The sequence below is a fragment of the Papilio machaon genome, chromosome 11 (assembly GCF_912999745.1).
Source record: "Papilio machaon chromosome 11, ilPapMach1.1, whole genome shotgun sequence".
In the NCBI taxonomy this organism is placed as follows: domain Eukaryota; kingdom Metazoa; phylum Arthropoda; class Insecta; order Lepidoptera; family Papilionidae; genus Papilio; species Papilio machaon.
Genome location: NC_059996.1, coordinates 1,878,267 through 1,892,075, shown reverse-complemented (window position 1 = coordinate 1,892,075; position 13,809 = coordinate 1,878,267). Strand labels below are relative to the sequence as shown.

The 13,809-nt window shown below is 32.5% G+C and overlaps 1 non-coding gene across 1 annotated transcript; it reads right to left on the bottom strand.

Moving 5' to 3' along the window:
• Positions 1–1,799: 1,799 nt before the first annotated feature.
• Trnae-uuc lies at positions 1,800–1,871 on the bottom strand. Its single transcript has one exon. It is a non-coding gene; the product is annotated as a tRNA-Glu (tRNA).
• Positions 1,872–13,809: the final 11,938 nt, after the last annotated feature.

The following is a 13,809-nucleotide window of genomic DNA, read 5'->3' as shown; positions in this document are numbered from 1 at the left end:
TAATGGTGCTCGCTTATTCAGTTCTAAGTTATACAGGTTCGGCTGTTATTTGAATTAGATATATCCCGATGAGCAATCCTAATGTTTATTTATTTATAATCAGTCAAACATCTTAATACATTATCGAAAGACGCAAACGATTGTGATTTGCATACGGAGTTCCTATCTCAACTGAACTACAAATTGTTTAGCTCGTGGAAATTTACTTGTCTATCACAAAGAACAGGCGTCATAGTAAACATCTATATATATATATATATATAAAAGAAAGTCATGTTAGTTACACTATTTATAACTCAAGAACGGCTGAATCGATTTGACTGAAAATTGGTGGGTAGGTAGCTTAGAACCAGGAAAAGGACATAGGATAATTTTTACCCCGTTTTCTATTTTTTATTCCGCGCTGACGGAGTTGCGGGTACAAGCTAGTAAGATTATATGAACTGGATAAGTTGTTTCATTTCACTTGTTATACATAAAGATAATTACTGTTGATGCTATTTTATTGATATAACAACAACACTACTCATGGCCTTTACCCAGAGGAGTAGGCAGAGACCAAGGACTTTCAATTGGCGCGATTCTGACACACCTTTATCGCTTCTTCCACATTTATACATCTAAGAATACACGCACTTCGATTTCGGGTTACTCTTAATATCGTCCCTTTTTAAGTATTTTATTAATCTAGACAGTATTTTGATTTAGTAATAAGAAATTCCATATGCAAATACGAATAACTCAAAAAATACCATTTTTCACTTTAAATATTTCAGCATAAATTCTGCATAAAAATTACATAACTCTATGTTACTTTGGCAAATATCTACAAATTGTCTTATACTTTGTTAGCTTTGCCAAGTTTTATTGACCTTTTTAAATTGAATTGGAACTCATAAAAAGAATTTATGTTCTCTTTTACCGCTGTTTATGTTAAAGACTTATACAAGAATTAAAACTTGTTAATTTACAAAACATAAGAACGACGTTCTTGAGAAGACGACAAATCTTATGACACCTTATTAAGATCAGTCTACACCACAAGATACAGACCATTCGAACATATAAAGTTACGCCCAAGCATTACTTAACATTAACAATGGTTATTAGAGAATAACATAATTTCTATATTAATGTAGTAAAAATCAAAAATAACCATATTAACATACTCCGATTAGAGGTTGGCAACGCATCTGCTCTTGCGGATGTATTGGGTAGCAGTAATTCGACGAATTCAGGTGGCCACTTATTCACTTGCCACATTACGATATAAAAAAAAAAAATAAGTTAATCTAATCACTAGTCAAATGAAAAACTCGCTTACCTAGATCATTGTAGCGCTTGTTTATTAAACTAATAATATTATAATTCACTTAAATGACTATCAGTTCACTTTACTATCAACGTATACGGTCACTGCGACACAAGTTTCTAATCGAGGACAGTGTGGACGGTTGGTGGGTAGTTTGTAATTGATTTCCATTAGGTAAATTGACCTTGCACAGTACCGTAAAACACTCACACGACCGAATAATTATTTACTTAAGCTTTAGTACATACGGTAAAGGGTTTTAAAAACCTTTCAATAATACATAAATTTGAAAAAAGATTTAAAGAATGAAAATGTCTTAAAAACTTTAGTCAAATTATCATGATAATTTGACTAAAGGTTTTAACGAGTATATTTTGTAACATTTAATATTTTTTACTTGTAAAAAATATTAAGTGTTTATTTTAATAGCGAGCAATCTATTAAATATCTTGTTTTTAATTGTGTTTATAAAAGTAAGACAAAAAGTTTCCCGTACCGGGAATCGAACCCGAGCCTCCTGGGTGAAAGCCAGGTATCCTAGCCACTAGACCATACGGGATACATAAGCTAGTCATGTAATTACAATGTTATTGTTATAAACTTCTAGTATATATAAAATATTTTACATATTGATCAATCTTTACTATGGTTTTTTCACCGTTAACACTAACACTGCATAACCAGATGAGGTAAAGATATATTCTCCGACTTTATAAAAGAAAAAGTATGTGTAAAGAAAGAAAATTACATATACAACTCTTGTAAAACCTACCTCTGACTAACTCTTTTTTTTAACTACATTCAAACCACGTGTGTAGCTTTAACAAAACCTGAAGGCGAAGGTCTATCGATTGGACTATAAAATTCATTGAATGCGCATTGCAATGGAGCCGTTATCGCCCGATAAACTTGGAAAGGGGTGGGAATTCCACACCACCCAACCTTCACATAAATGTAAGGAGTCGTACACTCAATATATGATTAAAAAACATTTATACAACCTTTTAACCCTTTTGTCTGCTTCTTGGAAAAACTATAGATTAATCTATCTTAATCATAAAGTAGTTAATAATTTAGTAAAAAAAAATACTTAGATTATGAATAACGTTGAGGAAGGAAAAGTGTTCTGACGAGCTGCCGAGCAAGATCAAAATTTTTGTTAAACAGGTTTATTCAAAATACATTTTGTATGTGCAAATGTAGTTCATATGAAGTTAACATCCAAGAGAATGTACATTATAAATAATAAACACAATGTACACAATGGATAACTATGTACATCGCTTCAAATAATGCATTCGGTTTAATGAAGAGTTAACCCACATTGACGCTTCGCTGAGCGAGGATCAAAGCCGTGGCACGTTTCCAGCCAACAGCGCCCAGCGTCCAGTGTCGGGCGAACTACACTAAACACTGAATCAATAAGCACACTGTCAGTGTACATAAACATTATGTATTACATAACTCGTTCTTCTGTCTACATTTAGCTCTAAAGCCGTCCTTTTACGCTTCACAAGTCAGAAAGCTATTTCCAACACCACAGGTATCTAAACTAGTTATATGACGTTCTCTTACTTAATAGTTTTATTGTGTTAGAACTGGCTATAAATATAAATGTCTGAACTATGAAGTATTATTAAATATTTAAATGAATATAATTTTAAAGATTTAGTAGGAAATTTCGTTATTTCATCCATACTTAGTATTATAAAGGAGAAAGATTTTATTGCTTTTTTGAATTCAATAGACTCAAAAACTACTGAACCGATTTGAAAAAATCTTTCACTGTTGAGTAGCTACACTATCCCCGGGTGAGATAGGCTATATTTATGACTAGATATATATTTTTTAATTTCGTGCGGACAAAATCGCGGGCAACTGCTAGTCTTACTAATATTTATTATATCGAATTGCTAAAGTTTAGATAGATGGATTAATAGATGTTTGTTTGAAGCTATCTCCGGAATGGCTCAACAGTTCTTGATGAAATTTGGCACAGATGTAGAGCATAATTTGGAAGAACACATAGGCTAATTAAAAGTTTTTTTTAATTCCGCGTGGACAGAGTCGCGGGCGACAGCTAGTCTACAATAAAAATCTAAATTTATCTGCATTTTATGTTGCGATAGAAAATAGACGAAATCAATTTATGTGAGAACAACATTCCACACGTGTGTCTGACGTTTGCAGCTACGATGGATGAATAGATGATAATACGTGAGGAGTTTGAACGATGCAATTCTGAAGCGAGCGTTTATTGACAGCGTACTCGGCAGAGCACCTGTTACGCCCACCTCACGTTAAATGCATAAAATTGTGAATTCTTTTCTTCAATCAATGCGGGTTTCAACTGTTCAAACACATGAAAAAAAAAACATCCCTCATGTTCTTTACAAAAAAACGACAAAAATGTAAGTTAAAAATTGTCCGGCAGTGGAACTTTACGGTAACATAAGAACTTATTTTGTTAAAGTGTAACATTTGGAACAGTTAAATTGTACACTAATTTAAGTCATATATCAATAACGCCGTCATTATAAAAAGGCCAAACATTAACCGTCTGTTTTCACACCTATATAAAAACGTTTTACAACATTTTTTAATAACGTTTTTAACGTTTATAATAAAGCTAAAACGTTTTTTGCTTGAATTGCCTCAAAAAAATCAACTAAGTTACTCCAGCACATATACGCTACCTTTTAGTATAATTCCCGATAAATCGATCCAGCCGTTTCGGAGATTACCCAGAACAGATGCGGATAGACAAAATTAAAAAAATTAGTTTTCACCCCATGTTTATCAATAAATATATTGAAAAAATTTTTTTTTATATCCTATATTACATTAAGTTAATAATGGTTTTTCTAACAAGGAAACCTTCCTCTTCTTGTGAATTACATTGCCCTATAAACCTAGACGGATAGTTATTAGATGACACATCTTCCCTTCCAGTCGATGTAGGTGCAATGCTTCTGTGACGTCACTCGAGTGCGCCGTTGGAACGAAATCCGTGACAGGTCGTTACATCAGCAATTTGTTTGCATTTTCCTACGTACAAGATAAGAGCCCTCGCAATTCGAACGCAATATGTTCAATACTTGATATCATTATGTTAAATATATTTAATTTGTTTGGATGAAGTTTTTTTTTATAATTTCAATTTTATTATGATCTTGTTCTATGTACTAGCATGATGTAAAGAGTTCTTTCACGGATACATCATTCGCCTTCATAATTTAGCAATATCATCTTGATGAGTTAAATTAATTAAAAACTAATTCTAGCCTCGAAAATCTTTCGACTGATATTCAGATGACTTTTATAGCATTTATGACGCTAGTTATTTATTGTGGCGCCGTTTGGGCGAATTTCTAATTATCTTAACCCAATACCAATAACCGTTATACGTTATAGTTTTGTGTACAGTTTATTAAGTCGAATTACGACGCTATCACGTCGGCTCGTAAAGACTCGGTTGAGACACAATCTCATCGCGCCCGGCGGCGTCGGGTCCGCTGACGTCAACACTCGAATTACAGCAAATCCACACTAGACGCTTTAGAAACGCTATTCCTGGCTGGTAATTAATTTCAAAATTAATACGCCCGATTGAATATATAATGACACTGGGGAAGAATAAAAAACTTTTGTCACCGTCTCTTTATTTTCATAAGTTATGTGTTTAGGCTACAGGAGTTTATTATATAAGACAGCGAAAGTGTGAAAAACTTTATTCCCTGGTAATTGGGAAAAACCAATCAAACCTAATCGATTATCCGATAAATTGACATAGCCGTTTTGACCCTGGATAGTTCCTAGAATACATGTTAGTAAAAACGCGTATTGTATACGCGGTGTTAAGTCCGTAGCCATTCGAGCGTTCTTGACCCGATGGTAATGCAAAACTGACAGTAGTTGCTAATGTGCCCAGTCATTTGCAGTCGCTTCTTATTCGAGTTACATTAGTTATGGTAAATTATATGGTATTAATGATTGCAATTATAAACAAATCGTATTAAACGATTACAACGAAATATAATATAAAAACTTAAAATTCTCTTGAATCTAGCAGATATTTCAATTTTCGGAGATAGTTTTTATATTGGAGTTGGTTGGATGCGTTAGGGGTAAGATGCGGACTAAACATTTTCCAGATTTAAGGATCGGTCATCGGTCCGCTCCTCGTCCACCGCACGTTAAGCTTAAATAGTAGTTGATTAGGCACCAATTATATTATACAGCTTAACATTAAATCACCGCAAGAACTCCACACCCGCGAGTAGCAAAATCGACCCTGAAAATGTCTATACCATTTTGTCCACGGTCAAGTGAAGGACTTCTGAATGATTTATTTACAAATGAACACCATCAAACTCGAAAATAGTTTTAAAAATTGTTACAGTTTAGATTCAAATTCGCTGTCTGATAAGTTATGAATATACATTATTCAAATCTTTATTCCGAATTTTACGGATTCCACAAATTATATTGTAATAACAGTACATGTAAATACATAAAAAAACATTTACATTTCCGCACTAAGTACCAACTGGTGTCGGCCATTTTGTGTGGGTGATAATTCGTCAGTTCAACACGTGACCATGACGGTTCTAACCGTAGAATTCGACGGCCATGACACTTGTATTAATATTGGTTGTCACTGTTTTGTGAAACGGAATGAAAGGAATACCAATATGTATAAATAAAAGAGTCAATGCAGTGTAACTCTACGTTAAGAATACAATAATATTACAAAATTATTTCTCGGAATTTGTCCACGTATTTTGGCCACTTATTAACATTGTATGTTGTTAATTTTATTGTTACCATGTTAAAATAAGACATTAAAATCGTTTAGTGGAATTTTCATTTGTTGCACAAATAAACTAAAACTGAATAAATTAATATAAATAATATTATTTGAATATTGTTTGAAGTGTAGAAGTCACAGATATGACATGAACATACTTTCTTTTTTTTTTTTTAAATAAGATAGGGAGGTCAACGAGTAGCGGAAATACCAAGGTGTTCATCGACCTCTATGGACAACTGTAATACCAGAGGAACCGCAGATGCGTTGCCAGCTACTGAAATATTTGTAATTGGCATATTCACTCAAAAGCAACGAAGTAAAACCATTAGTTTAGTTTAAAACATTATATTCTCGTTAGTTTCTTGATACTTTCTATATTAACTTGATACTTCATCGGTATGCTATTTCGATCAGTTTTAGCATCACAGCGTACAAAGACAAAAGCGGCATTGAAAACAAATAGCGTAGCTTGAACTCGGTCGCTACGAAACTGTTGTCTCCAATTACGTGTCAAAGGAACAGAGAGCTCTTCGCATCCATTAACTTCAATGGAAACAATGGAAGTATTATTTCAAAGTCTGTTGGATGTTCAACCATCGCTTTCATTTGATATCATTTTACTTGATGACAAGTTGAAATACTAGTAAAGGTGAATAGGTTTTTTATGACGATATTATTATAACACATGTAATTGAGAAATTTAATGTTAATAATTGAATATTTACTAAGTACTTTATTGAATATAAACTTTTTTCAATTGGACATTTAGCTACAAAATGTTTCTTTCAAAGAGTAGTATAAGAAGGCCAATCTGCAAAGAGAGCTCTTGAAATTTCAAAAGCCGCACATACGTTCGTCACTCGTTGCTTCGGAAAAATCCCTTTGACCTGAAACATAAAGATTTCTGGTTTAATTAAAAAAAGGATTTTAGACTTTTAAAAATAGTGCTTTATTAGATATTATTACTGTACATAAGTTTCAGGCAGAAGGCGTCCACAATGCGCCGTCATCTCGCAACTAAATAACCTCCTTCTTTTTGAAGTCGGCTAAAAATAAAAAAAAGCATTACGAAAAATTAAAGAGGGAAACGTGCCATTGAGGTAATCAGTAATCGGTTATTTGTTTGTACTTGAAACTAGTTCTTATATACGAAGAAGAATCAAAAATACAGACGATCATTCCCTATATCCCTCTATCACGGCATTACACGTAAACGGCTCAAACAATTCAATAATTTGTTGTGTTTAATATCGTCAGAAAAAAGTTGTAAAAAGTCAAAATCAAAAAATAAAGATCTCAACTAAATTCGAAATAAAATTAGAACATAGTCTGTCCGTCCGAATGCAGTCGCGGGCAAAAACTAGTCAAATATAAAAAACAACAGCCGTGAATCAATGTAGAGACCATCGAGTGATTTAAATCCGCGTAAACCTTTTTGTGTAATTAAAGGAGTGTGCTTGTATGCATTAACTTCGTAAACAAAAGAATCGATCAGGGCCGTGAGGGGCCATTAAGGGCGTGGTCCTTATGTTCAGTATATAGAACATGTTATTCTACGAAACACTGCATTCACATTATTAAGAAACATAGACTAGTAAAAGTTAATATATAACGAACCATGAAATACCAGTATTATCACTTAGTAGTTCAGTACTTCAATAGACAATGTAGTTAAAAAAATACCCTTGAACGATGAAATCAATATTACGATGGGTACTAAGTATATTTCATTAAACAAAATACACATTTACGGGTTTGTTCTTTTTTGCTGAAGATAAAGGGCCTATGCGACCTATTTTCCTATATGGTTGAAACTTTGGGAGACTCTCCTGAAAAGTTATCAATTTGCATATTGGCCCTTATCCGTAGGAGCCATTAGACGATCTCACGACAACCTTTCTACATAGAAAAAGCCTAATTACTTAGTCATGAATTACTAACTATAAATTAGAATCAATACAAAATTATTGTCAATTTTTGTTTTAAATTTCAGCGTTTTAAAATTCAATTCAGATGTAAACTCGTCATTGTTAATATAAATTCGAGGAAAAGCTTTAAGACTACACATCCCGCTTTTAATTTATATAACTGTTTCATTTGCTATAAAGTTTTCAATTAATGCGATGTAGTTAATGTTTTAATTAAATTCACATTTCACTTGTTTCAGTGCATTGTGAACATTACTGTGGCTGCGGCACGTTTTTGTTTGTTTTCATTTAAATGTACATTATTTATCCGTTGAAAGTCTTTGTTTACATAATACTAAGTCGCCGCGACTCTGTCCGCACGGAATTAATAGAAAACGTAATAAGTAGCCTATGTGTTCTTCCAGACTATGTTCTACATCTGTGCCAAATTTCATCGAGATCCGATGAGCCGTTCCGGGGATACCATCAAACAAACATACATCCATCCATCCTTTCATCCATCTAAACTTTCGCATTTATAATATTAGTAAGATTAAACTATTATTTTGATTTCTATTGTTGTAACCATAGAAATATATTTTTGTTCCATGTTTTTTCTTTTTTCATCATTGGTGAATTCATTCGGATCAATGGACAGTTTTTTTATTTTCTGGATTCAATTGGCCCAATGGGATTTTTTCCATCTGTAGGCCGATCAGCCCAAAAGCAAACACTTTATATAACGTAACTTCCTAACAATGTAAGAATTTTTCATGAATGAGTACGCGTGAATGTCTGTCGTACGAAGCCGCGTGACATCGGTTGTTCGTGTCCACTGCGCGGCCGGCTTCGACATTGACGTCAATGGAAACAATAGCTCCATTATCGCCGTGTTTGCAGGGAATCAATGGTTTTCATATGAATAAATATACGCTTTATAAAAACATATTCTATAGTGGAATAATTATTATATTTAGTAAAAAGACCTTCCATTTATAATCTATCGAATGGGCCGGGTAGACCGGTGAAATACCACAACCACACAAAAGACAGGCGTGAAGTAAAAGCAGTTCCGCATTTCGTCTGATGAGTGTGGTGCCGGAGACCTAATTTTAGTCCCCTTTCCCTTCCCACACTTTTCTTATTAGGAAAGGATGGGAAGGGGAAGTGGATTTGACGGAAGAGGGGATGCATAGGAAGGGGAAATATCCTCTTTCTGTACGTCCCCTTCTCCGTTGTTTAAAGGTAGGCAACGCATCTGCATTTGCAGATGTCTATGGGCAGCGGTCGTCTCGCTATTTCGGCGAATTCAGGTGGCTTTTTGCTCATTTGCCACCTTTTGATAAGGAAAAAAGATCAGTAGAAGTAAAACATATTTGTACATTCGCACCGTTAGTATAAGTACAGATAAGCGGTCGACCTTTTATTTTGTTTAAAGCTAGAAAATTACTGTACTCATCCTTGTTTATCCGCAGCTAAAACTATTATATAATTTTCAACATTTACACTGACTTATTATTAATAAAAAACAAAATATGTAGATACTAGTAGTAATGTACAAGTTTGCGGTCGTTCGCTTGCAAATTCAAAGTTAGATGGAACCAGCTTCAAAGAGAATATATCCAGTTTTTAATGGACTATTTTAAATTTTAACGAGAGACGCCGCGTATGCCGCGTGGGTGAATGCTTGTTAGAAAGATACCGCCTCTACGTTTGTTGTTTTATATTAAAACGTAAATTGGAAAAAGGTCTTTTCTTTAACGGTTAACAATCTCGTTAAAATGTATCGTCTCTTGAATACCTTTACTAATAATTTGTTTTTTTTTTTAAATTATTAGTTTATTGAATTAATAAAAAGTTGCCAGCGTCCGTTTTTACGTCCAAATATGACGTGAATGCCTTCAAAAGTAGGGTAAATAGGCTTTCACTAAGCTAGCGTGCCATCTTACGACCATATCATCACTTAACATCAGGTGAGATGGTGGTCAAGCGCTGGCTTATTCAATATAAAAAAACTGTTTTTCTTTATACAGTTGTTATCACAAGCAATAAGAAGTGTTCTTTATATTTTTTAAAAGCAACTATTATATTATGCACTAAAGTGTATAGATTACATTATTAGTTTTGAGAAAGTATTAAAACATACAAATTATTTCAGTGGTACGAAGAGCGTTTAAAAGTCTATTTTATATAACACTTTAAAGAGATCCAGATCAAAATGATTCTAGTTAAAGTTTGCGAACTCGTTGTAATTAAATCGCTTCGATAAAATCTCAAGAAGTAGAAGTTTTGAGAAGAGTTCGAAGCTTCGTCGACCGTCATTTTCAATTAAATGTATTAAATTTAATTGACAAAGTTAAGAGCAGGCTCTTTGAAATGCTTAACCTTTGCCGATAATTAATTCGAGAATGTTCTTTTGTAATACAATCAATTTCCAATTCTAAGTACACCCTGTATTTAAAAAATAAAATAAAATATTACTCATGAACATACGAAAATATTGTTATAAACCTCAAACTCCGTCTATTAGTTTTTTCCAAAGCATCTTACTAATATTATAAATGCGAATGTTTAGATTGATGGATGGATGTTTCTTACAAGGTATCTTCAGAACGACTGCATGGATCTCGTTGAATTTAATTATAGAAGTAGAATATAAATTCAAGAAGCGAGCATATATCTTTCTTAGAGGACGCATCTGCAGTTCTTCTAACGTTGCGGATGTCCATGGGCGTCGACGATCACCTTGGTGTCCCCACCGCTCGTTTGCCCCCTTCTCTTATAAAAATAAAATAAAATGTTCTCTGTCTGGAAGAACACATAGGCTACAAATTAAGTTTTTTTTTTTAATTCACGCTGACGGAGTCGCGGGCGACAACTAGTTTATTATTATAATCTAGCAATACATATTTTTTACTAACTTAAGACATAAAATGTTCGGTTTCGATCTTATGATTTCAATTTTCAACATAATATCTAAGGCATTTTAACATAAAGAAAAATCTAAATTACTGCTTCACTATTACATAACTTATGTCTCCAATAATAAGTGAAATAAGTAATATAATAATAAGTGTTCATAATAAAGAATACATAATATAAAGTGTACAATCCATATTTGAATACATTACTAACAAGTGAACAGCAAATCATCATTAACATTCAATAAACGAAGTCAAGGCGACTCTCGTCTGAGAATGGCGCGACCTAAGGACTAGTTACACTGTTGAATATTTACACAAATATATTACAGTTGGTTTCCATTGTTGATTCACTTTACAGATTACTAATTTTAGTCACCTTTCTCTTCCCAAACTTGTCTTATAAGGGCATCCTCTTATAAGAAAGAAGAGGAAGAAGACAAAGGATTGGACGCATATGAAGGGAAAATATTTCTCTCTTATGCGTCCCCACTTCCGTCGATTATAGAGTAGGTAGCAGTCACTTCGCTATTTTGGCGAATTCAAATAGCCACTTGCTCACTTGCTATCTGAGAATTTATATATGAAAAACAAATATAATGTATTTTATAGAAGTGTTACGGGAGTTGAATTAAACGGTTAATTTAAGTTAATTAAGTAACAACATGATTTTATGCTATTTTTTTTTCTGATAAAGCAAATAAATAACAAATATGATACGTTCAATTTTATAATTATAACACTGGATTCTACGTCATAAAACTCATGATAAATGAAAAACTGTAACAGTGTGAACTGTGCCTTAAGACTTAGCATATGACATAATAATTTATTATGTAAGAAATCAATTACTCAATAGTTTGTATATAAGTATAACATATAATATCTATTATTGAAATTAATCTTACGAATATTATAAACTAGCTTTTACCCGCGACTCCGTCCGCGCAGCATAAAAAAAATACACACAAGATAATAAAGTTACTATATCCGTCTCCTAGTTCTAAGCTACCTCCCCATCCATTTTCAGCTCGACCAATCTTGAGTTATAAATAGTGTAACTAACACGACTTTCTTTTATATATATAAGATGCGAATGTTTGGATGGATAGATGTTTGAAGGTATCTCTGGAACGCCTTAACTGATATCCATGAAATTTGGCATAGATGTAGATCATAGTCTTATGTTTTTTTTAACTCCGCGCGGACGGAGTCGCGGGTAAAAGCTAGTCTTATTATAAAATATAATTCTTGTAAAATAAATTTAGTTACTTTTCAATCTAAAATTGTTGTCATTTGTTCAATTTATATAGATATAAGTTTAATTATTCAATTGATGTAAAAGATAATTAAAAAATACCCATTTGTAATACACGATTTTAAATTTAATAACTATTTCTCATCGCCAGTACGAGTATACGGTTTACATGTTCCAATTATTTTATAATATATTTTAAATTTTAGTTAATCTTTTGTTAAGTGAACCATTTGTTTGTCACTTAATCGTATACACTATTTTAAAAGAAAAAGGAAGAGGGAAATACAAAAGACGCTAAGGTCGTATTGATATCGTACCTTAACCCCGGAAAAAAGATTAGATAAAACCTAAGGTCAACTGATTTTTTTACGTCTAAGTTTAACTTTATGACGATTCGTAAAATTGATGTTAATTTTAAAAAATCATATATGTTGATATTGTCTGGTTGAATCTCGAAAAAATCTTGAATTATATCAACAATGGTCTAACAATTAGAGCTATATTGGTTGAAATATTTACAACTAGCTGTCGTACGAGAAACCGTCCGCGAGGAATTGAAAAAAACTTAATTTAATAATAACAAATTTCAGCGAGATCTATACAGGAATTCTGGAGATACCTTCTAACAAACATCCATCCATCCATACATCCGCGTTTATAATATAAGTAAGATATTAGTAAGATATGAAATAACTGTATAAAATTTTATAAACATTTCTTCGTTTACGTCACAAAAATGAAATATTGGTATTACGTTGATATGTTTAAACAAAGTCGTAAATTATAAATTAAACATAGAAATATTCTTGTAAAGTAAACGGAGGAAGCAATTGAATAAATAAAGAATCTTGGCAAAATAAAACGTTAACATAATATTTATATTTTATTTCTCCACGGACGTACAAAGACAGTTATGTATTAGTATCTAACATTAATATTAGATTTTTGTACATATTTTAGATATAGAATTATATCTTTATTTTTAAGAACAAAGGGCCAGGTGATTCCTCCATTTTCCCACAGTCACGATTAAATCATTTCTAATTTCGCGCACCGGTGCGTCGCTTCCATCCGACAAAATTAAACCAAAATGAAATGAAAATGTCTTGACTCGATTCCCATGTATCCTCTGTAAAACTTATTAAAGCAAGAAAATTGAATTTCATTAAATTAAAATTTATATGACAATGACTGAATCCGACATGCGTTGTAATGACAAAGTCAAAATAACTTTAAACCTTCTTCGAAACTGAGGACACTATTAAAAGTTTCCATTTCTACGAATATTAATAACGAATTGAAGCAATCAAAATCGCGACAAACGAATTCTTAAAATTCTATAAGTTTTGATATTCTGTCATCACGTAAGTTTTCTTTATATTTCGTTAAAAGGAAAATCAAAGAGTAATAAAAAGACACAAAATATATATTTTTTTAATTTAGAAACATATTTGCCGCTCCTTTAATACGACAGAGTTCTATATGTAATAAAACTTAATTCAAAATATAAAATAATTATTGGAAATCGCTTACATAGCTAAAGATATATAATGTTATATGCCGTGCGTCTGGTTTACCTTTGAAACCATACCACTTCA